General features: G+C 38.8%; 1 protein-coding gene across 2 annotated transcripts in view; it reads left to right on the forward strand.

Moving 5' to 3' along the window:
• EMB2773 (PHD finger family protein) overlaps nucleotides 1-19,631 on the forward strand; it is a 185,778-nt gene that overhangs the window by 24,906 nt on the left and 141,241 nt on the right. The window lies entirely within an intron of this gene.

The following is a 19,631-nucleotide window of genomic DNA, read 5'->3' on the forward strand; positions in this document are numbered from 1 at the left end:
GGTCTCTGTCAAAGCAAATTGTAATTAGCAGCAAGAGTCCACTTAAGATCATTGTTTAGCCTCTCCATGGAAGTAATTTAACATTCAAGTCTTCTTTCAGTTTCACTAAGAATGCTGCTGCTAACTTTTTCATTTTGTGAATGTGAGTTGTAAGAAATTACTGATTCCTTCCCTGAAAAAAATTGTATTACTAAATGCACATATAAAGAGTCACATATATCACAGCAGCAATTTCTGAACGCTTAAAACAACCAGGGCAAATAGCTTGAAAAATTCTTATTTATGTCAACACCTTCTTATAGTCACCAATTCCTTGTAGATTGGCAATTATATGCCTAGGCGCCTCTAACAAGGGGCAAAGACAGCTTTAGACACCAAGAATCAGCTTCAAAAGACACAAAACAACTTTAGCAAAGCATACGGTGATGTCAAGCATTAAAACCTTTGCCATCAAAGAAGGTTGCCACCGTTGAAGGCAGGACAATCAGGGGAACAGAAGCATACTACCTGCCATACGGTGCTAAGAACATTGATGACCGTAAGACCAAATGCCGTCGTAGGAAACACAACCAAATGTCATCGAGAATGTTACACAAATTGTGCAGTGGCCCAGATGTATAATGCCATCAGAGAGAGCTTGAGAGACTATTGGAGCACCATTAGGATAAGTCTCATATTAACATGCAAGAAAGTAACCAGATTGCAAACAAAGTAGATGAGAGAAGAGACATTGAGGGAAGCTGAATAAAAGCCATGTTATAGATCACTTGATATGACAACTAAGGATTGGAGATCGCCTAGCGCAATTTAGGAAGCTACATAGACAGATTGCGAGTGCTCATTAATGTAGAGGAGGTTTAGGAGGAACTCCCACAACACAAGGCCTACCAACCAAAGCAATATGAAACCAAACCACAAAGGTTCAAGCCGTAGTAGCAAAGGATAGAAATAGAAAAAAAGGAGCCACACGTGGGCCATACAACAAACAACCAACAACTAAGTGTTGGAAATCTTAATGGGAAACAAGATACTGAGAGTTGGGGGGGGGGGGGGGGTGGGCGGTGAATTAGGATCTATAATACATTTCTCTTATCAAACAATTCACACCTAATCCATCTCATATCTTAGATCTTATACCATAAAACATAAACATGTAATGTTGAAATGAAATCTATCTAAGCATAACATCCATGAAAATCATCAACACATAACACAATGATTTTGGCTACCTTGAAACACTTCAATTTGAAGATAAAACTGGGGTGGGGATGAAACACACAGATCTTCACTATTGCAACAACAAAGTTAACCTGTTAGGGGTACAATTTGATCATATCAGATGATCTACCTTGTGAGGTGTCTGCCCTGTTAAAAGTGTGTAAGACTGTTAGGTCTTACCTTGTTAAAGGATTTTACACTTACAATAAAGTAAGGATTTTGTTAGGAGATTTGAAATAGGTCTGTTAGAACCACTCTGTTAAGAGATTTGCCCTGACTCAATCAGTTAAAACTGATTCAGTACTTGACCCTTCGGTTTTCTCTGAAAGCTTATTACAGATCTCCTCTCTTCAAAATCTCAATCTGATCTCCTTATCTAATATCTCTGTTTTGTCCTTCATTGCTTTGGTTGTATTGTTTGAACTCCTTTTAGACTTAACCTTCCTTCGCTCGATACTTAGCTTGTTCGCTCATTCACTTCACTTCCATTCACATACACGCTCCTCGTTTTTTATCCTAGGGTAGGAACCTTTTTGAAATAGATAATCTTAGAAAGTTCTAGATTAGGATCGACGATCCGTATTTCATCCTTTTGCCGTTTTCCATTCTAATTTTTTGATTGGTTAATCTGCTTGTCTAGGGATTAATACCGTTCGACAAAATGCGTAATTTCCTCCTTAATTGTCTCTTTGATCTTTAAATGTCGTGTAGAGGTTAGTTAGAATGGTTTACATAAGTGTTTGTGCAATTACAAACTCATATGTCAATATTGGTTTACTAGATACTTGAATGTTTTGACGCTCGGTCATAACTAACATTCATGCTGTCACTCGGCTTCTACTTGCTCAACATATTTTGTTCACTTGGCAATCACTAATTTTCTACTTGCTTGGTCTCAATTGAATTACTCAGCTTATATGCTTGCTCGGTCTCAACTCGGGTGCTCGGAAACCTTTGACTTGCTCAGCATGTGATGACAAATAAACACATCCTTTATAGCTTGGTCTTGTTTGGATGGCTCGGTCGCAGTGATGACCGCTCAATGCTGTCTTGGAAACGATTAAGTGTTAGACACAGTAGGCAACTTAGGCTTTGAGATCAACACTAAGTACTGTGTATCTTCCACCATTGGCAAGGCGTGAGTGACACACATGACAAGGGTATGGGCTAGATTTAGAAGATGAGTGAAACACAAAAGGATATTCATTTCCAACGGTTGCTCAAGCTCCACAACATACAAAGAGGCATGAAGATGACGACAAGACAGTGTTGAAGTACACAAATAAGCTACAAGAGTGAGAGAGTGTTGGTGGCATTAGTTAGTTACGAAGGGCATATGCCCCAACCATTCTTTTTCTTTCTTGCTCAAAACAACAAGAAAGTGATAGTTATTGATGGATTCAGTAGGCAAAAGAGAACCTGGAAAGCCAAGTTACAGTCCTTATCAAGAAGCTCCAAACTTGGATAAGAGTGCATGCATTTTGCCATCTAGTATGAAAGTTTTAGGCAAGGTGGATGCGGGAGCCAGTACGAGTGCCAGCAGAAAGAAAAAAATCAAGCCAAGGGTACATGTGGCTGCTCATCAGAAGGATGCAACAACAACACATTCTGTAATATTAGAGGGCTTAAATAGACTTGAATATAGAAAGTGGTGGCAAGATACATCGAAGGGTGATATGATAAAATTTAGCCTCAAGAGAGCACAAGTCTAGTGGGCCATTCAGATGCCCTTCTTTTGCATCTGAGGTTATGAGGGACTACTAAAAGTCATGGTAGACACCTTCTACAAGTGTTCATGGACAATCACTTTTCCATATTTGGGACACACCTAGAAGGTTTCATACACCACTGAAAAGTTCACCTGACTCTCTAGTACACCTAGGCACAATAGGAAAAAAATTGATGTGAAAGCGAGAAAGAAGACAAAGGAAGCAAAGGAGCACTGGATTAAAATGGCATCTAGAGGCCTTACACCTGCAAAGTTAGACTCAGTGGAAAAGGCATCCAAAGGGCAAGGGATGAAGAAGTCTTTCATGGTAGAAGGGCATTGGCGATGTATTAAGGACATCGTGAAGAGTAGTTTGATGGGGTTGAATTGGGTCTCAAACATATCCTTACCTTAGATAGTATTGATGAATGGACTCTCGAATAGCATTGTGTATGACTAGGCATCACTATTAACGGAGAGGATGTACGAGTTCATGACGTTGCAGTATAAGACATTTTACATGCTACATTACGCCATAGGGATGTTCTTGTATGCCATACAGATGCAGATACTAGTTGACCAATTCAAGGTATAGCCTAGCCCCCTAGCACATGGCAAGCTGTTGATTATGTATTGGAGTCACTTAGACATTCAGATGAGACCAACGAGTCAGAAGCGACAGACGGAAGTTGTTTTAGAGTCCGAGTCAGAGGATGCAGACAATGGGAAAGAGAAGACATCAGAGAGATCCAGTGCCTTAGGAGAGGGGGATTTTTATGTGGCCAAGGATGACGCTACAAAGTTTGTTATTGTAGTGGCATCCACAACCACACTCGCACCCATACAGGTGTAGTTTACCTTACCTCTTGTTGGAGACTGCACACTTGACCCCATCAGTATCTATTGGATTGGTGATCACGACACCCATCCTTGCCTTTAGGTAGGTTCATATGCCTGTGAGCATGGTATCGATGACATTGCGAATAGCTTCACCACTACCCTCAATCAAGTTCCTTACGACACCTATGGCATGAGTAGACAATGAGAGAGAGAGAGGAGACAATAGAGAGCTCTAGTGCCTTAGAAGAGGGTGACAATTATGTGGCCAAGGACGACGTTACAAAGTTTGCTGTTGTAGTGGCGTCCACACCCACACCTGCAACTACACGTGTAATTTACTTCACCTCTTTGTCGGAGATCGCACATTTGACCCCATATATATCTATTGGATTGGTGGCCACAACACCCATCCTTGCCTTCATGTAGGTTCACATACCTGTGAGCATGGTACCGATGACACTACCAGCTGCAACTCTACCCTCAACAGAGTTGCATGTGACACCCATGGCATGAGTACCTTCGACAAAATTAGCTTTAGTTACAACACCACTACCTTCAATAGAATTGGCCCTACCTGCAACACAATAAGAGGATCTTGGAGAGAGTAGAATAGAGATGGAGTTACCTAGAGACTTACCTGTTGAGCCCCAGGGGAGAGAGTTAGGATAGACAAAGATAGACATGATAATGATGAGGCCGATTGGAAACACCCTTTCCTCTCCATGACGGGCACTTGAGCAAATAGATTTGAGCACACCTGAGAGCCAGAGAATCTATTGGAGTTAGTTGAGGAGCATGCCCAAGAGACATTAGCTGAGGAGCATACCTAGGAGATGCTTGTGATAGTGAGTGTGGAGTAGAGCCCCCCATAGGTGTTTTTTAGGAGGGAGTTTAAAGAGGGTGACTTAGAGCACTACTTGCAGGAGATGGCTACAAGAGCCAGGAGGGTGATAGCCTCTGCTCAGTCACGGGCTCAGGAGGAGGTAATAGAGGAGTTGTAGAGGCTCTTGACGTTTGTGAGAGTGGGATGCTTTGAGGAGTTCAAAACTTGCTACGAGTCTATGGATAACATCTACCTTCAACCCTAAACTCGTAGCAAGCTTTAAGCTCCTTGATCCATCCCACTTTCATAAACATCAATAGCCTCTCCAACTCCTCTATCACCTCCTCCTGAGCTCGTGATAGAGCCCCTCCTAGCTCCTATGACCCTCTCCTACCCTCTCTAAACTCCTTCCTACTCATCTTTGTCGTAGGCATCTCCTGGGTATGCTCTTGGGCTAACTCTCCTAGGGATGCTCAACTAATTCCAATAGAGTCCCTGGCTCTCATGTGTGCTCAAAGTCTATCCCCTCTAGCTCCATTGGCATCAGTTCAACTAGTGAGCTCTCAACATCTAAATTAATGATCTCTTGTGTGGTTGATAGTTCCCGTCGTAAAGAGGTGAGAGTGACTCCAATCAACCTCATCACTCTTGTATTGTACTCACATAACCATGAGTTCACCGCTTTCGTCTCCTCTTTTGGCATTGTGCCATCACCTAGCATCTCCATCTCTCCATGTGGCTCTCTCCCCTTTGTCTTTGCTTGGCGTAACGCTCTCTCCTTATGCTCAACCGATAAATCTCCAAGTATCTCCACCTCTATTCTTTTCTATCTAACATCCTCTTATGGTGCTGCAGTAGGGCCAATTCTGCTGAAGGTAGTGGTGCCAAAGTTGAAGCCAACTCCACAAAAGGTAATGATGCCATGGGTGCTGCATAGAACTCGACTGCTTGCAATGCCATCGGTACTATGTTGGCAGGCGTTTGAATTTGTCTAGAGGCAGGGATGTGTGCCGTGGTCACCAATCCAAGTGATGCTGATGGGGTCAAATTTGTCGTCCTTGACAAGAGAGGTGGGGTAACTTGCACTTGTGTGGCCATGACTGTGGATGCTACACTAACAACTCTAGACTCTATGGCATCCTCTAGCGCATGACTACCTTTGTCTCTTGAGTCCCCGTCTGAGCTCTCTAATGTATCTTCTCTTTCACTATCCTCTAGCTTAGACTCTGAAGCAACTTGCCTCCACTACTTTTGACACACAGGTGCTGTCTTACATCCGAATGCCTCCAATGAAGTATTGGTGGCTCATTGTGAGCGAGGGTACCCTTTGACTTCACTTCAAGGTTAGCATGGGGAATTTGGACCAATGTAGCACCCAAGTAAACACTTATTGCATAACGTGGCATATAAAAGGTCCTGTGTTGCAATGTCATGAATTCATATATCCTTTTGGCCTGGTGTGATGCCCAATTGTAGACAAGGCCATTTTGCAGCCTGTTCATGAGGATTATTTGGGGTAAAGCAATACAAATGCTTTGCTCGACCCTGCCAATCTGCTCTTCATTGCATTCATCAGGCAACACCAAGACTCTTTGAGTATGAATACCTTATTCATTCCTTGTTCCTTCGATGCTTGTGCTGAACTCCGCAGGTTTAAGGTCCTAAGATACCAACTTTATCTAGAACTCATTTTTCTTCCTTGTCATTCTCTTAGCCTTCAAATCAATTTTTATACTATGCTTGCTAGGTATGCTTTGACCCTTGTGAACTCCATGGCTGTAAATGTGACCTTTAGGTCATGGCCGAGGTACTCGAATGTACCAGTCCTTGAGAATCTGTCAAACATGTGTATCATAAACCTCAATGCAGCCTTGCAATCTCTAATGCAAAACATAGATAAGTAGCAGTAATGTAATAAGAGATTCGCCTAAGATTGTGAAACCCTCTATCATGGTATGCAAGGAATGTGTGATGGCTAAACAGAAGAAGAGTTCATTTCCAAGCAAGTTATTCACTACATCAGAGAAATTGTAGATTGTTCATACAAATTTGTATGGACCTACAAAGACGAGCATTCTATGGTGAAAGGTATTTCATTCTTTTCATTTGTGACTTCACAAGAATGATGTGGGGCATTTCTTAGAGGGAAATTTGAAGCATTTGAGAAGTTCAAGATATTCAAGGCTAAAGTTGAGAATGAATCAGGATTGAGATTTAAGTTTTTAAGATCTAATAGAGGAGGAGAGTTTACATAAAATCAGTTCAATTATTTTTGTAAAGACAATGGAATTAAAACACAACTTTCAGCTCCTAAAACACCATAACAAAATGGGATAGTAGGAAGAAGGATCAAGTCAGTGAGTGAAGCAGTTAGAGTGATGATGCTTGAAGGAAATGTGGCACACATCTATTGTAAAGAAGCAGTTACTACTGCAGTGTATACTATGAACAAAGTTCATAACAAACAAGGTACTGGTTAGATGCCTATGAACTTTGGTTCGGACATACACCTATTGTGAAATACTGTAGAATCTTTGGAAGCAAATGTTATATCAAAAGAAATGATGGCATAGGAAAGTTTAATCCTAGAAGTGATGAAGATATATTTTTTGGTTATTCTTTGAAGAGAAAGGCATTTAGATCTTATAATCAGAGATTAAGAACAATAGTTGAGAGTGCAAAAGTAAAAGTTAATGAGAAATTCATGATACAAAAAAGAATAGTTGATAATGAAGCTAGCACAAGTCAAAGGTCTAATAATTAGAATGCAAAAGAACTATTTTATGAGACAGATAATGATTTACAGATACAGATTGAAGAACCTAGAGATGAACTTGGAAAAGAGCACAAAGAAGAACAAAGTACACTAGAACCGAGTACACCAAAGTATGTTGCAAGGAATTGCCCTGAGAAGCAGATAATTGGAAGCACAAACGGAGGAGTATTGACAAGAAACCAGGTAAGAGAAGAAGTCTGTTTGATATCACAAATTGAACCTAGGACAATAAATGAGGCACACAAAGATGAATACTAGATAAAGTGTATGAGAGAATAACTTGATCAGATAGAGAAGTGGTAAGAAACACATCAAGGTTAGTATGGAAAGCATACTCACATCAAGAAGGAATTGATTTTGAGGAAACCTTTGCCCTTGTTGCTAGATTGGAAGCAGTAAGAATGTTCTTAACATATGCATCAAACAAAAATTTCAAGGTATATCAGATGGATGTTAAGTCAACATTTTTGAATGGCAAACTTGAGGAAGAAGTCTACATTGAACAACCTGATGGTTTTACGCTCACTAAAGGGAAAATATGGTTTGTAGACTGAAGAAGGCACTATATGAACTGAAATAGACTCCTAGATTTGGTATGTGAGATTGTACAAGCACTTGTTAAGCTTGGGATTCAAGAAAGGTAATGCATATAGTAACATATACTTAAGGAAGAATTTTGATGGTTAACCAATCATTGTAGTTTATGTTGATGATATTATCTTGGGAGACAATGATGAGGCCAGTGAGAAATTTTATGAGGAAATGAATAATGAATTTGAAATGTCTATGATTGGTGAAATGAAATATTTCTTGGGATTGCAACTAAATTAGAATAAGGATGGATTTTTCATATCAAAGACCAATTATCATAAGGATCCATTGACATGATTTGGATTGGAGAACTGTAACCCAGTAAGAACACTTATGGTTAGTGGATGCAAATTATCAAGTAAGGATCAGTCTTGTAGTGCAATGCAAACAAGGTACAAATCAATGATAGGAGGATTGCAATATCTAAGTCGCACAAGACCGGATATAGCAAATGCAGTTGGTATTGTTGCAAGATTTAGGTAGACCTTAAAGAGACATACTTAGTATTAGTAAAAAAGATGTTCAAATATTTGAAGGAGATTTTGGGTTATGGTATGACAGATCAAATGATTTTACTCTTTGCGTATACATTGATGATTGGAAGAGTACTATTGGTGGTGCATTTTTCTTGAGAGTAAGATTGGTTTCATGGCAAAACAAGAAACAAGATTGCATTTCACGATCTATATCAGAAGCAGAGTATGTGGCACCAACAAATAATTGTAATCAGATCATATGGATGAAGCAAATGCTGAAGGATGTAGGTATTGAGTTTCCAAAACCTTTTATTATTCATTGTGATAATACAACTACAATAAGCATTTCAAAGAATCTAGTTTTACTTTCAAAGACAAAACACATTGCTATAAAATATCATTTTTTGAGAGAGAAGGTTGCAGAAAAGGAAATCAGATTGGAGTATGTTAGTACAAAGAAACAAAAAACAAATATCTTTACTAAACCTTTGGATAAGGATACTTTTGAGTACCTTAGAGGTATGCTTGGGATAATGTTCCCACTTGATTTAGAGAAATTGATGCAAGATTGCATCAGTCCAATACAATCAGAGCACTATTCATTCTAAACTGGATGCTTGATGCTTCTCCTATGGGGGAGTAGTTGTTTTCGAGTAGAGTTATTCAAGAACCAATTTCCCAACCATTGGATACAAATTCAAAAAGTTGTTAAGAGTTGCTAAGCAACTTTGCACTTTTTGTTGCAAGTTAGCAATTTTTTGCATTTGTCACTTTGAGTGACCCAAATGACCACTAGCCTATCCTAGTAGTATTTTGGGGGGATGCAGATGCATATATATATATATATATATTTTTTTCATATATATATATATATATATTTTCCAATATATATATATGTATTTTCCAATATTTATATACACACAGTTATACTATGTATGTGCAAAGAAATGAAAGAAATATACCAAATTAAACATTTGATAGCTGGTAACTTCACCAATACATATTCAAATACTTAATAAGATAATAAAATATAAACCATATCAATGATTTGAATATCATTTACCTCTATGTTCATGATTCTAGTGCAAATCAACAAATCATCACAACCACAAAATCAAAATATAATTCATCATTCAATGTTTATCAATCCGAATCCGAATCATATGGATTCACAAAAAACTAATCATCATCTCCATCTTCTCCAACAGCTGCAAGTTCAAGATCATTTGAACCGAAAATGCTTCCACTTGTGCTAGATACACCATGTGCCATGATGTTATTAGCATCATCATTTGTGATTGTGGTAAGATCTTGAATCGTTGCATCCAAGTTTGCACACTCAGGTTCTACATCCCAAATCATGGTTGCCCCTTCCTTGTAGTGATCCTCCTTACTTGACAAAAGATGCAAATTGGTATGAATGGAAACCAAGTCTTTAGATTTTTTAGAGCCCAATAGGTTACACTTTATTGAGTGAATAAAGGAGTATGTACTCATTTTCTTTCAGCAACAAAAGAACTTGCAACCTGGACAATGTTTACAATTTCAAAATTAATTGTTAAGCTTAAACGTAAAAATGAAAACCAATTTAAAGAATTGTAGAATACATGTGGTAAAAAAAGTTCAAAACAAATAAAACTTACGTGGGAGAGGATTTTGATTGCGAGAGGTTATAGATGTTTGAACAGTTGACCATAGAGGCACTGTCGTGTGATAGCTCTAATGTCACATTGGTCCTTTATTGCAAGAGGACTAAGTCTTGTTCCTAAAGAAAATAATCCAAATTCAGTCCTAACTTTTTTGTGAGTGTCATCATCTAGGAAGAGTCTTGCAAAAGCTTTGTAGCGCCCACTAGCAACTTCTTCATCCGCATATGATGCTACTTTATTAGGCATACAAAGTAATTCCTCACTATAGTACCTTTGAGATAGGGCATATGCAAGGAGGTGCAAGGGTGTAGTCATCTTTTCCCAACAATGATGAATGATAGTTCAAGTTGGCTATATAAGGCTTCTGTAATATTCCCACTAATAGGGTTAGATGATAACTACAAAGGATTGATAAGATAACAAGAAATCGTAACTAAATATTTCACATCTTTAATAATCTAAATTGAAATAATTAACATTCGAAACAAATGTTCTCCATTGAGCATGGCTTAGATCAGTCTACGACATTCATATAAATGGCCTCCACCAAGAATGCTTGGATCATATTATAACATTCATAAAGAATGTCCTCCACCAAGAATGCTTGGATCATATTATGATATTCATACAAAAAGTCCTCCAGCAACTTATACTTGGATCGTGCTATGACATTCACAGCAAATGCACTCTACCAAGTTATACTTGGACCATATCATGGCATTCACAACGAATGCCCTCCACCAAGTCATACTTGGATCGTATATGTAGTGATTATATTCATCTATTTTATCTTTTATTTCTTTGTGATCTAAATCCAAAAGAAATTATATTACTATCTTGCTACCATCAATTAATCCTTACATTTAATAGTAGTCAATTATCAAATCTCATTATTAAAATATTATCGTAATAGATTGTCATATACTTATGTTATCATATTTTAAATGCCTATCATATATATTAACATATTGATAGTGCAAGGGAATTAGAATATATAAATATCAAAGGACATAATATATTACCAACTTACCTTTATGGGCTCGGGTGGATTGGTATGTTTACTATCTTAGGTCCGCCTTGGACATAGCACCCGTCAAGTATACGTATATCTCCCTTCGGTATTTTTATAAGGTATTCCCCTCTTACTCCTTGTCACTCAATCTCATTAGACGATGTGGGGATACCACTTGGGTGGGCTTGTTAGCGTCGAATTTGACCACTCTTAATCCGTCCAAGTTTTTGTTTGTTCTTGTCCAGTGTTTTCAATGCCCTTTGTATCGATGCTTATCCTTTCGTCCTTATCCACTGACTTGGTGTTGGTCTCCAACTTTCCTTTTGCCTGCTCGTACCTTCAGATATTAAGTTTTAAGGGACTCTGATATTGCTGCCTCATTTAAATATTCACCCACAGTATGCCTCTTAGTTTTGTGAAAGCATTTGTGTGGATGGCCTTGTGTCGATCTTTACAGTGGGTCCGCGAGTGTCTATTAGTAATTTAGTACATGGTGGGCCTGCCCCCATGCGACCCTTAGAAGGGTCGAGATTGATTAATATGTTTTGTTTATGTGAGACCACATTACTTTAATATAAATATTGCTCCTTATCTCTAATGATTAATATTATTATTACTAAATTAATATATCAATATGTTGGTTTATCTATGTTAGACTTGTTAACTATTATGTTTCCTTAATTTATTTGTTAATTATTGTCACTTGAATAATATGAAGATGTATAATATTATTAGTAATCATTACTAGTAATGAAAATATTGATAACAAGATAATGATTCGAGTGTACAGAAATTTATAGTTATTGCATGTCAATGCAGGGTTATGACAACTTTACATTATTACTATAATAGATAAGTCATCTATTGTAAATATCTAATAAGCATTAGTTTGCTTTTGTTTTTTGCTTTCTCTAGAATAGAATGTTTCTATTCCTTTCGATCGTTTCCTAAGTAAACATCCCCTCATTCTTTTGTATAAATTGACCTTTCGGTCTTTGTTAATATCAAGCAAGTATTTACCAATTACTTCCATAATATGGTATCAGAGCAAACACTTAAATTTTTTTCGGAAAATTTATAATTTCTATTGAAATTATTTGTTAAGATTTTTCAAAATTATTTCTTATGTTTCACAAAAAACCCGTCTAGGGTTTCTTTTTTTTGTTCAAATTATGGAGATTTGTAACCAAAAATTGCACTTGTAATAGTTTTCGGCGTTTTTTCATCTCCCAAATTTGTTTGCAACTTGAAAGCTACTTGGTTCATGGATCATTGATGCAATGTTTCCAAAAATGTCTGCAACAAAACCGACAGGAGCTACAAAACACCGGCTAAAACACTTGTATTTCGAACTTTTGAAGGTCGTTTTTATATATTTAACTCTCACGACTTTCTTTGCCAGCAAAATCTACCTGTTTTGGGTGTTCATTTAGCACAAATCTGCCATTTTTTTGCAGATTTGACGTCCATGGCCGCCCATTGATTTTTTGCCCGAAACCCTACTTTTTTGGGGTCGATTTTTTTTTGATTTCAGATTCTTGGTGGGTTTTTTGAGAGCTCAACTAGGTTGTCCGTTTTTTCTAGGTGCCTCGATTTTTCGTGCCTTGATTTTCGAGCCAGCGGATCTAGAAAACGATAGCATATTCCTTCTAGATTTTTCAAGCTCTCTTCTGGGTCCCTCTAATTTTTTTGAGTGTTCCATTTTTTTGTCTCGACGAATGTGCCTTCACAGATTTTTACAGTTTTTCACTGAAAAACGTGCCATGGCATCTTTGACAAATATTCTGCACGAGCATAACTCCAAATTCAATGGTCGAAATTATGGCACCTGGAAGCAGCGGATCATTGCAATTTTTGAATATCGAAACACCGATCAACTTGTTCTGGGTGTTACGAAGCTTCCGACTTCTTTGAGTCCTGATCAACACACATGGGATGTGAATAATCGAGAGGCGGTGATGCTTCTCAAATTATCCATAGCTGATGATTAGCTTTCTCAGATTCCATTCGGTAAGACAGCTGTCGAGATCTGGGCATATCTTAAAGGTCTTCATGAGACTTCTGACAAAAGCAGAGCCTTTTTTCTGAAAAACACTCTGTTTTCTATTGTCATGGATGAGTGCACTTCGCTCCTGGCATACCTGAATCAGATTCAGGAAATCCGTGATTAGTTGCCATCAGTCGCAAGATGGAGGAAGAGGATATAGTGGTTATCACTCTTCGGAGTTTACCAAAATTCTATGAGCATTTTATCAAGACTCTCAACATCACATATTCTGGTGTTGGTTTGAAGTTCACTGATCTCTGCACATTGCTGCTTCAGCAAGATTGGTGGAAACAACAGTTCGGTAGCAGCTCCAGTTCCACCTCCACAAAGCAAGCCTGCGAAATCCTTTCAGAAGGATAAGGGCAAGTTTCAGCAACCATCTTAGCAGAAGTCTTCTGCTCCAGCATTAGATGGTTCCAGAAAGAAGAACATTCAATGCAACTACTGCCACAAGTTTGGTCACATGAAGGTTGAATATCGGAAATGCTTAGCAACACAGTCTAAGCAATCAGGTTCGCAGCCTAAAGCGAACAATGCAGAGCATACTGAGCAGGTAGAGTCTACCTTTTGCGCCTTCATGGCCAAAAGACCTACAGATCATGTGAAGTCGTCTACCTGGTATAATGATTCAGGTGCCTCATGTCATTTCACTCACCACAGAGACTGATCTACTGACTACCAGCCTTGTTCAGACTGTTATTTTTGGTGGTGGAGAAGAGTAAATGGTTGTCGGTAAAGGCAACATTCAGATTCAGTCTGTTGGGAGGAATCTCATATTCCTTGATGTGTACTATGTTCCAGGGATGAAACTAAATCTACTCTCAGTCAGTCAGCTGTTGCGACATTCTCCACACTTGGCAGTCACCTTCAGTTCATGTCAGTACACCATCACTGATTGCGCGACTAAGTCTACTGTTGCGGTGGGTCTTTAGGATCATGGTCTTTCCAGACTTACTGATTCTAGTGATTCTCAGGACTTAGCTATGGCTGCTCGGCGATCTTCTGTCAGCACACTTTGGCATCAGCGATATGGGCATTTAAATGTGCATTATCTCTCACAGCTTGCTTGGGATGAGCTTGTTCTTGGATTGCCAGAGATTCAGACTCAACACCTTGGAGTTTGTGACGCATGCCAGGTTGGAAGCAACATCGCACACCTTTCACCAGTTGCGATTCTTGGCAAGCTTCTCAGGTACTTCAGCTTGTTCATGACGATATCTGTGGCCCTATGGCCACTCCTTCTGTTCTTGGGTCTAGATATTTTGTGTTGTTTGTTGATGATTTCAGTAGAAAAATGTGGGTGTATTTCCTTAAAAGAAATCAGATGCATTTCCTGTATTTCAGAAGTTTAAACCTTTAGTTGAAAAAGAGTCTGGGAAATCTATTATTACTCTTAGATTAGATAATGGGGGGGGAATTTTGTTCTAATGCTTTCTCCAGCTTCTTGGATACACATGGCATCAAACGCCAGTTAATAACACCGTACATGCCACAACAAAATAGTGTAGTTGAACATCGGAACAAGACAATCACCTAGATGGCTCATTCCATGCTCGAACATAGACATGTTCCGAAGCAGTTTTGGGAAAAAGCAGTTAACACTGCAGTTTATATATTGAACCAGTCACCCACAGTGGTGGTCAAAGGTAAAACTTCGAAAGAGGCCTGGTTAGGTCGCAAGCCTAGAATCAGTCACCTGAAGGTTTTTGGCTCCCTTGCTTTTGTTTGAATCCCTGATGCATCACGCACCAAGTGGATGCCAAGAGTCAGAAACTCATGCTTGCTGGATATAGCAGTCTTCACAAAGCCTATAGCCTGATCGATGTTTCGTCTCATCTACAGTCGTGATGTAGTCTTTGATGAGCAACAAGAACCATTCATGCTTGTTTCTGTTGTTCCCGATCCAATAGATCAGCCTCTAATGGGTCATGATTTGAGAGTTCGGCTTCTATTAGGTCCACCTGATGGGAGGGCTCCAGTAGCTCTTGCAACTCTAGTTATTCCAGTGATACCTATACAGACACCTCCGGCTACTCTTGCAGGATCACCTCGCTTTGTAGATGCTTCATCTGAGTTTGATCCAGATTCTTCTGATGAGGATCATGCTGATCAAGCATCTCCTAGTACTACTGTTGGTCATTCTCCTATTCGACCTACGTGGTGGGCTAAGACGCTGATCTTCGTGATGATGAGCTCATTAATGGGAGAACTGCTTGAAAAAAGAGCAAAACTACAGATACTGTTAACTTTGCTCTTATGGCCAACATTCACAGTGTTTTTGAACCTCAAACATATTTCGAGGCTAAAGGAATTCCAGAGTGGGAGCAGGCCATGACATCTGAACACTAGAGCCTGCTTCCACCAAGGAAGAAACCCATTGGCTGCAAATGGGTCTACAAAATCAAATACAAATCGGATGGTACTTTGGATAAGTACAAAGCTCGTTTAGTGGCGAAGGGCTTTTCTTAGCGTCAGGGCATTGATTATGAGGAGACCTTTGCTCCTACTGCAAAGATGAGCACCACCAGATTAGTCCTAGCCATGGCAGCACAGTTTGGCTAGAAGGTCCATCAGATGGACATCAAGAGTGCTTTCCTGAATGGTAATCTCCATGAAGAGATCTACATGATGTAGCCTCCTGGTTTCAAGGTTGTTGGTAAAGACCATCAGGTTCTCAGATTGGTAAAAGCTCTCTATGGCTTGAAGTAGGCCCCTCGGGCATGGTACATAAAGATTGATAAGTACCTCAGTGATCAAGGCTTCAAGAGGAGTTCTTCAAACTCAAATCTATACATCAAGACTACTGACAGTGAGATCATCCTTTTGGTTATCTATGTGGACGATTTGATCATCATTGGCAGTTCGACATCTTTGATTGAGGGAATCAAACATAATTTATGCCAGTGTTTTTATATAATTGACTTTGGGCTCATGCATTATTGCCTAGGTGTTGAAGTTTGGCAACAGTCTTCTGGTATATCCATCTATCAGTCCAAATATGCCAGGGCTCTATTAGACAAATTCTGAATGCAGGATCGCAAACCTGCATCTACACCTATGAAGAAAGGTCTCAAGTTATTAGAAAAGTCTGATTCTCCTTCTGTTGATGATACTACATACAAGCAACTAGTAGGCAACCTCATCTACCTCTCTGCTACTAGGCCTGATATCAGCTTCGCAATTAGCTATATTTCATGCTTTATGATAGCTCCTAAGGCTGATTATTGGATGGCAGCAACGCGTGCTTCGTTATGTGAAGGGCACTTCAAATTATGGACTTTTGTACTCTCGAAGTTCTAATCCTAAACTCAGTGGGTTCACAGATTCATATTGGGTAGGCTCTGTTGATGATAAAAAGTCAACATTTGGATATGTGTTCAGTTTGGGATTTGGTTCAGTCACATGGACCAATAAGAAGTAGCAGGCATTTTCTCTCTCTTCTAGAGAGGCTGAGTACAAAGGGACTATTAAGGTAGGATGTGAAGCTGTTTGGCTTTGTCAGATGCTTGGGGATATGCAGATGTCACCAGCAGGATCGGCTACTCTATTTGTTGATAACGAAGGCGTTATCAAGTTATCACGAAATCCAGGCTTCCATGAATGAACCAAACATGTGGATGTTCACTGTCATTACATATGACCACTGGTTGAAGACGAGACTATTGATTTGCAGTATGTTCCTACCATAGATCAAACTGTAGACATTCTCACCAAGCCTCTTGGTCTTGATAAGTTTGTCAAATTCAGAGGACAACTTGGTGTGCTAGATAGATTAACCATTAAGGGAGGGTATTACAATAATACATAAGTCGTCTATTATTAGTTAATGGTTATCCATTGTAAATATCTAATAAGCGTTAGTTTGCTTTCGTTTTTGGCTTTCTCTAGAATAGAATGTTTCTATTTTTTACAATCATTTCCTAAGGAAACATCGTCTCATTCTTTTGTATAAATTGACCTTTCGGTCTTTGTTAATATTAGGCAAGTATTTACCAATTACTTTCGTAATATACATTTTGTGGGGTCATCCTCATGTGCTTGTATTGAATGTTTTACCTTCTCAACCATTGCGTCCATGCCATCATATACTTCCCCCAAACAAGGCTAATTTGAATCAGCAAAGCAGAGCATAGTCATGATGGGGACCGTGAAATCTAATACAAATTGCACACGAGCCCACTGTCACCCAAGATCAATGCCTTGACCTTTTCTGTCCTCTTTGAATTTGAAGCCTCTCTATATACCCCATTGGCTTGAAGCAATCATTTGGCTTAATGCGTCTTGCACCTTGACAAGTCGTCTCATAACAATAGTATGAGATGCAAATTGGGTTTCAAACAACTAAGTAAAATAATCATAACATTATGTCAATAAATATTGAACATGACATAAAATATATTCAAATAATTTAATTAAATAAATAAAATAAACTTAGTATTTACTATTTACTAATTACAAATTTGCAATTCCAATTTACCTCTAACAACTCCAAATTGGAGAATGATCCAAATATGGATTGTGACATGTGGTGATTCGTCACAAACTTTTTTTTATCTCCTTTTCCTCTTGGTATATATGCTTCACCCAATCTTGTTGGGTACCAATTTGTTGCATGACCAAGTTTAGGGAGTGTATGGTATATGGTGTCCAAAAACAATGGTCATACCGACCCTCAACAAAAGCACCTACACCCCAGCAATTTTTTGCATTATCTATAATTACTTTAACTGCATTCTCACTACCCACGATCTCTATGGCTTCAATGAGAATTTTGGAAATGAATTGTGAATCTCTCACTTCCCTTTCACAATCATCTGCCTTAAAGAATATTGCCCCTTTGGATGACACTACAATCACATTAATCAATAGCCAATTTCTCATATCTTTCCATCCATCCGAAACAATAGAAACACCTGAAGTTTTGCATGAATTTCTAATTGGCTGAATAGCTCTCTCTACCCAAACCCTCTCTTTTGTCAATTAAGTAGCATGCACCTTTCAATATCCAAGACTTGTGTAATCAGCCAGTGCTTTATTTATGGCTGCCGCCATTTCCTTCCAATATGGTGATCTCACCAAATTCAAAGGAAGACCTTTGGCATAGAGAGATCGTGCAATGACTTGATCAACGAGCTCTCTTGCGTTCATTTAGAATGCAGTGTCCAATGGACCTTTTTTGTGGCCAATAGTTTCTACTTCTTCCTTTTCCACTTGTGGTATAGGTACTTGCAAGAATGGGTGTTTGAAGGATACAATTGGCTCCCAGGGTAATTGCATTTTTTTTTTGAAGATGGAGGTTGATAAAAACTTTGTTTTGATCTTTTATCAATTTATCAACAACATCTTGTTCTTTTACAAATGAAGCTATTTGTGCATTAGACAACTGCTTCCCATCTGTGTGCCTTTGCACATTGAAAATTCTTTACGAGCAGGGCCCATAAAATGAAGTTTGACTCGGTTAAGAACTATTAAATGGTTTGCCTTTGTTTCTTTGACAATAATTACACTTCCAAATATAGGAGCCACCTACAGAAACTTGTGAGATTCTTGTGGTGTGTCTCCATAAAGGAGATGCTACATCAATTTTAAAACTATCAGCTGCTTGGCCCATTGAACTTTGACTATTGGTGGTGGCCATTTTTCCACAATACAATAAAATTTCTTGATATGCCTATAATAAGAAACGAAATAGATTTAATCTAAAAAAAACTATGAACATCATGCATATAAGTGCAAAAAAAGATAGAAAACTACTAAAATAGATAGCTAAACATTTTGCTTTACTTTAAAAAAAACAAAACAAAAAAAACTTAAAAGTTCATCCAAAATTTCAAAAGAACTCAAGAATGTGATTAAATGCTTACCTTAGTTGCTTAAAACTCATTTTTGGAAGCTATCTCTTGCTCTATGAATGATCCTCTTCGAAAATAATCACCTTGCCTTCAAAATGCCAAAATTCATAGCAAATGAGAAAAGAGAGGAGCTGCAAACAAAATGCAACAAATAGTGGTTGAGTGGCCTCTTTTAGGGCCGTTTTAGGGTTTTCAAGGAAAAAAGAGGTTAAAAAACCTTTTTACCCATGTGCGTTTTTGGTGCTTTAAGTGAAAAAAGAAAAAAGTGCATTTACGTGTGTTTTTGCTTGCAGATGCCTTTGGAGGCTTTTGGATGTGTCCAAAAGCTGGCCAGAAACCATTCTCGGTCAGCCGGATGTGACAGGAAGCCATTGTTTGGCTTCCGCACGCATTCGGCTGGCTGCGAAAGGCTTCCGGCCAGCTTCCACGCGCCACCACCTCCACTCCCACCAGACTCCACCTTTGCCTCCGCCTCCGCCTCTGCCTCCAGGCCAGTTAGGGACGCAAAGGGTACCCAAGTCTAAGAGCAAAGAAAACAACCTATTCCCCAAACTTTGGGAATGTTTGACAGTTTGACCACATTTGACTGCTAAGCCTTAGGCATTCCATTAGGCCTTTAGGACTTAGTTAACTTACATC

This window comes from Cupressus sempervirens, chromosome 5 (genome assembly GCF_028749045.1).
Source record: "Cupressus sempervirens isolate cs-2001-9-10 chromosome 5, ASM2874904v1, whole genome shotgun sequence".
Lineage (NCBI taxonomy): Eukaryota > Viridiplantae > Streptophyta > Pinopsida > Cupressales > Cupressaceae > Cupressus > Cupressus sempervirens.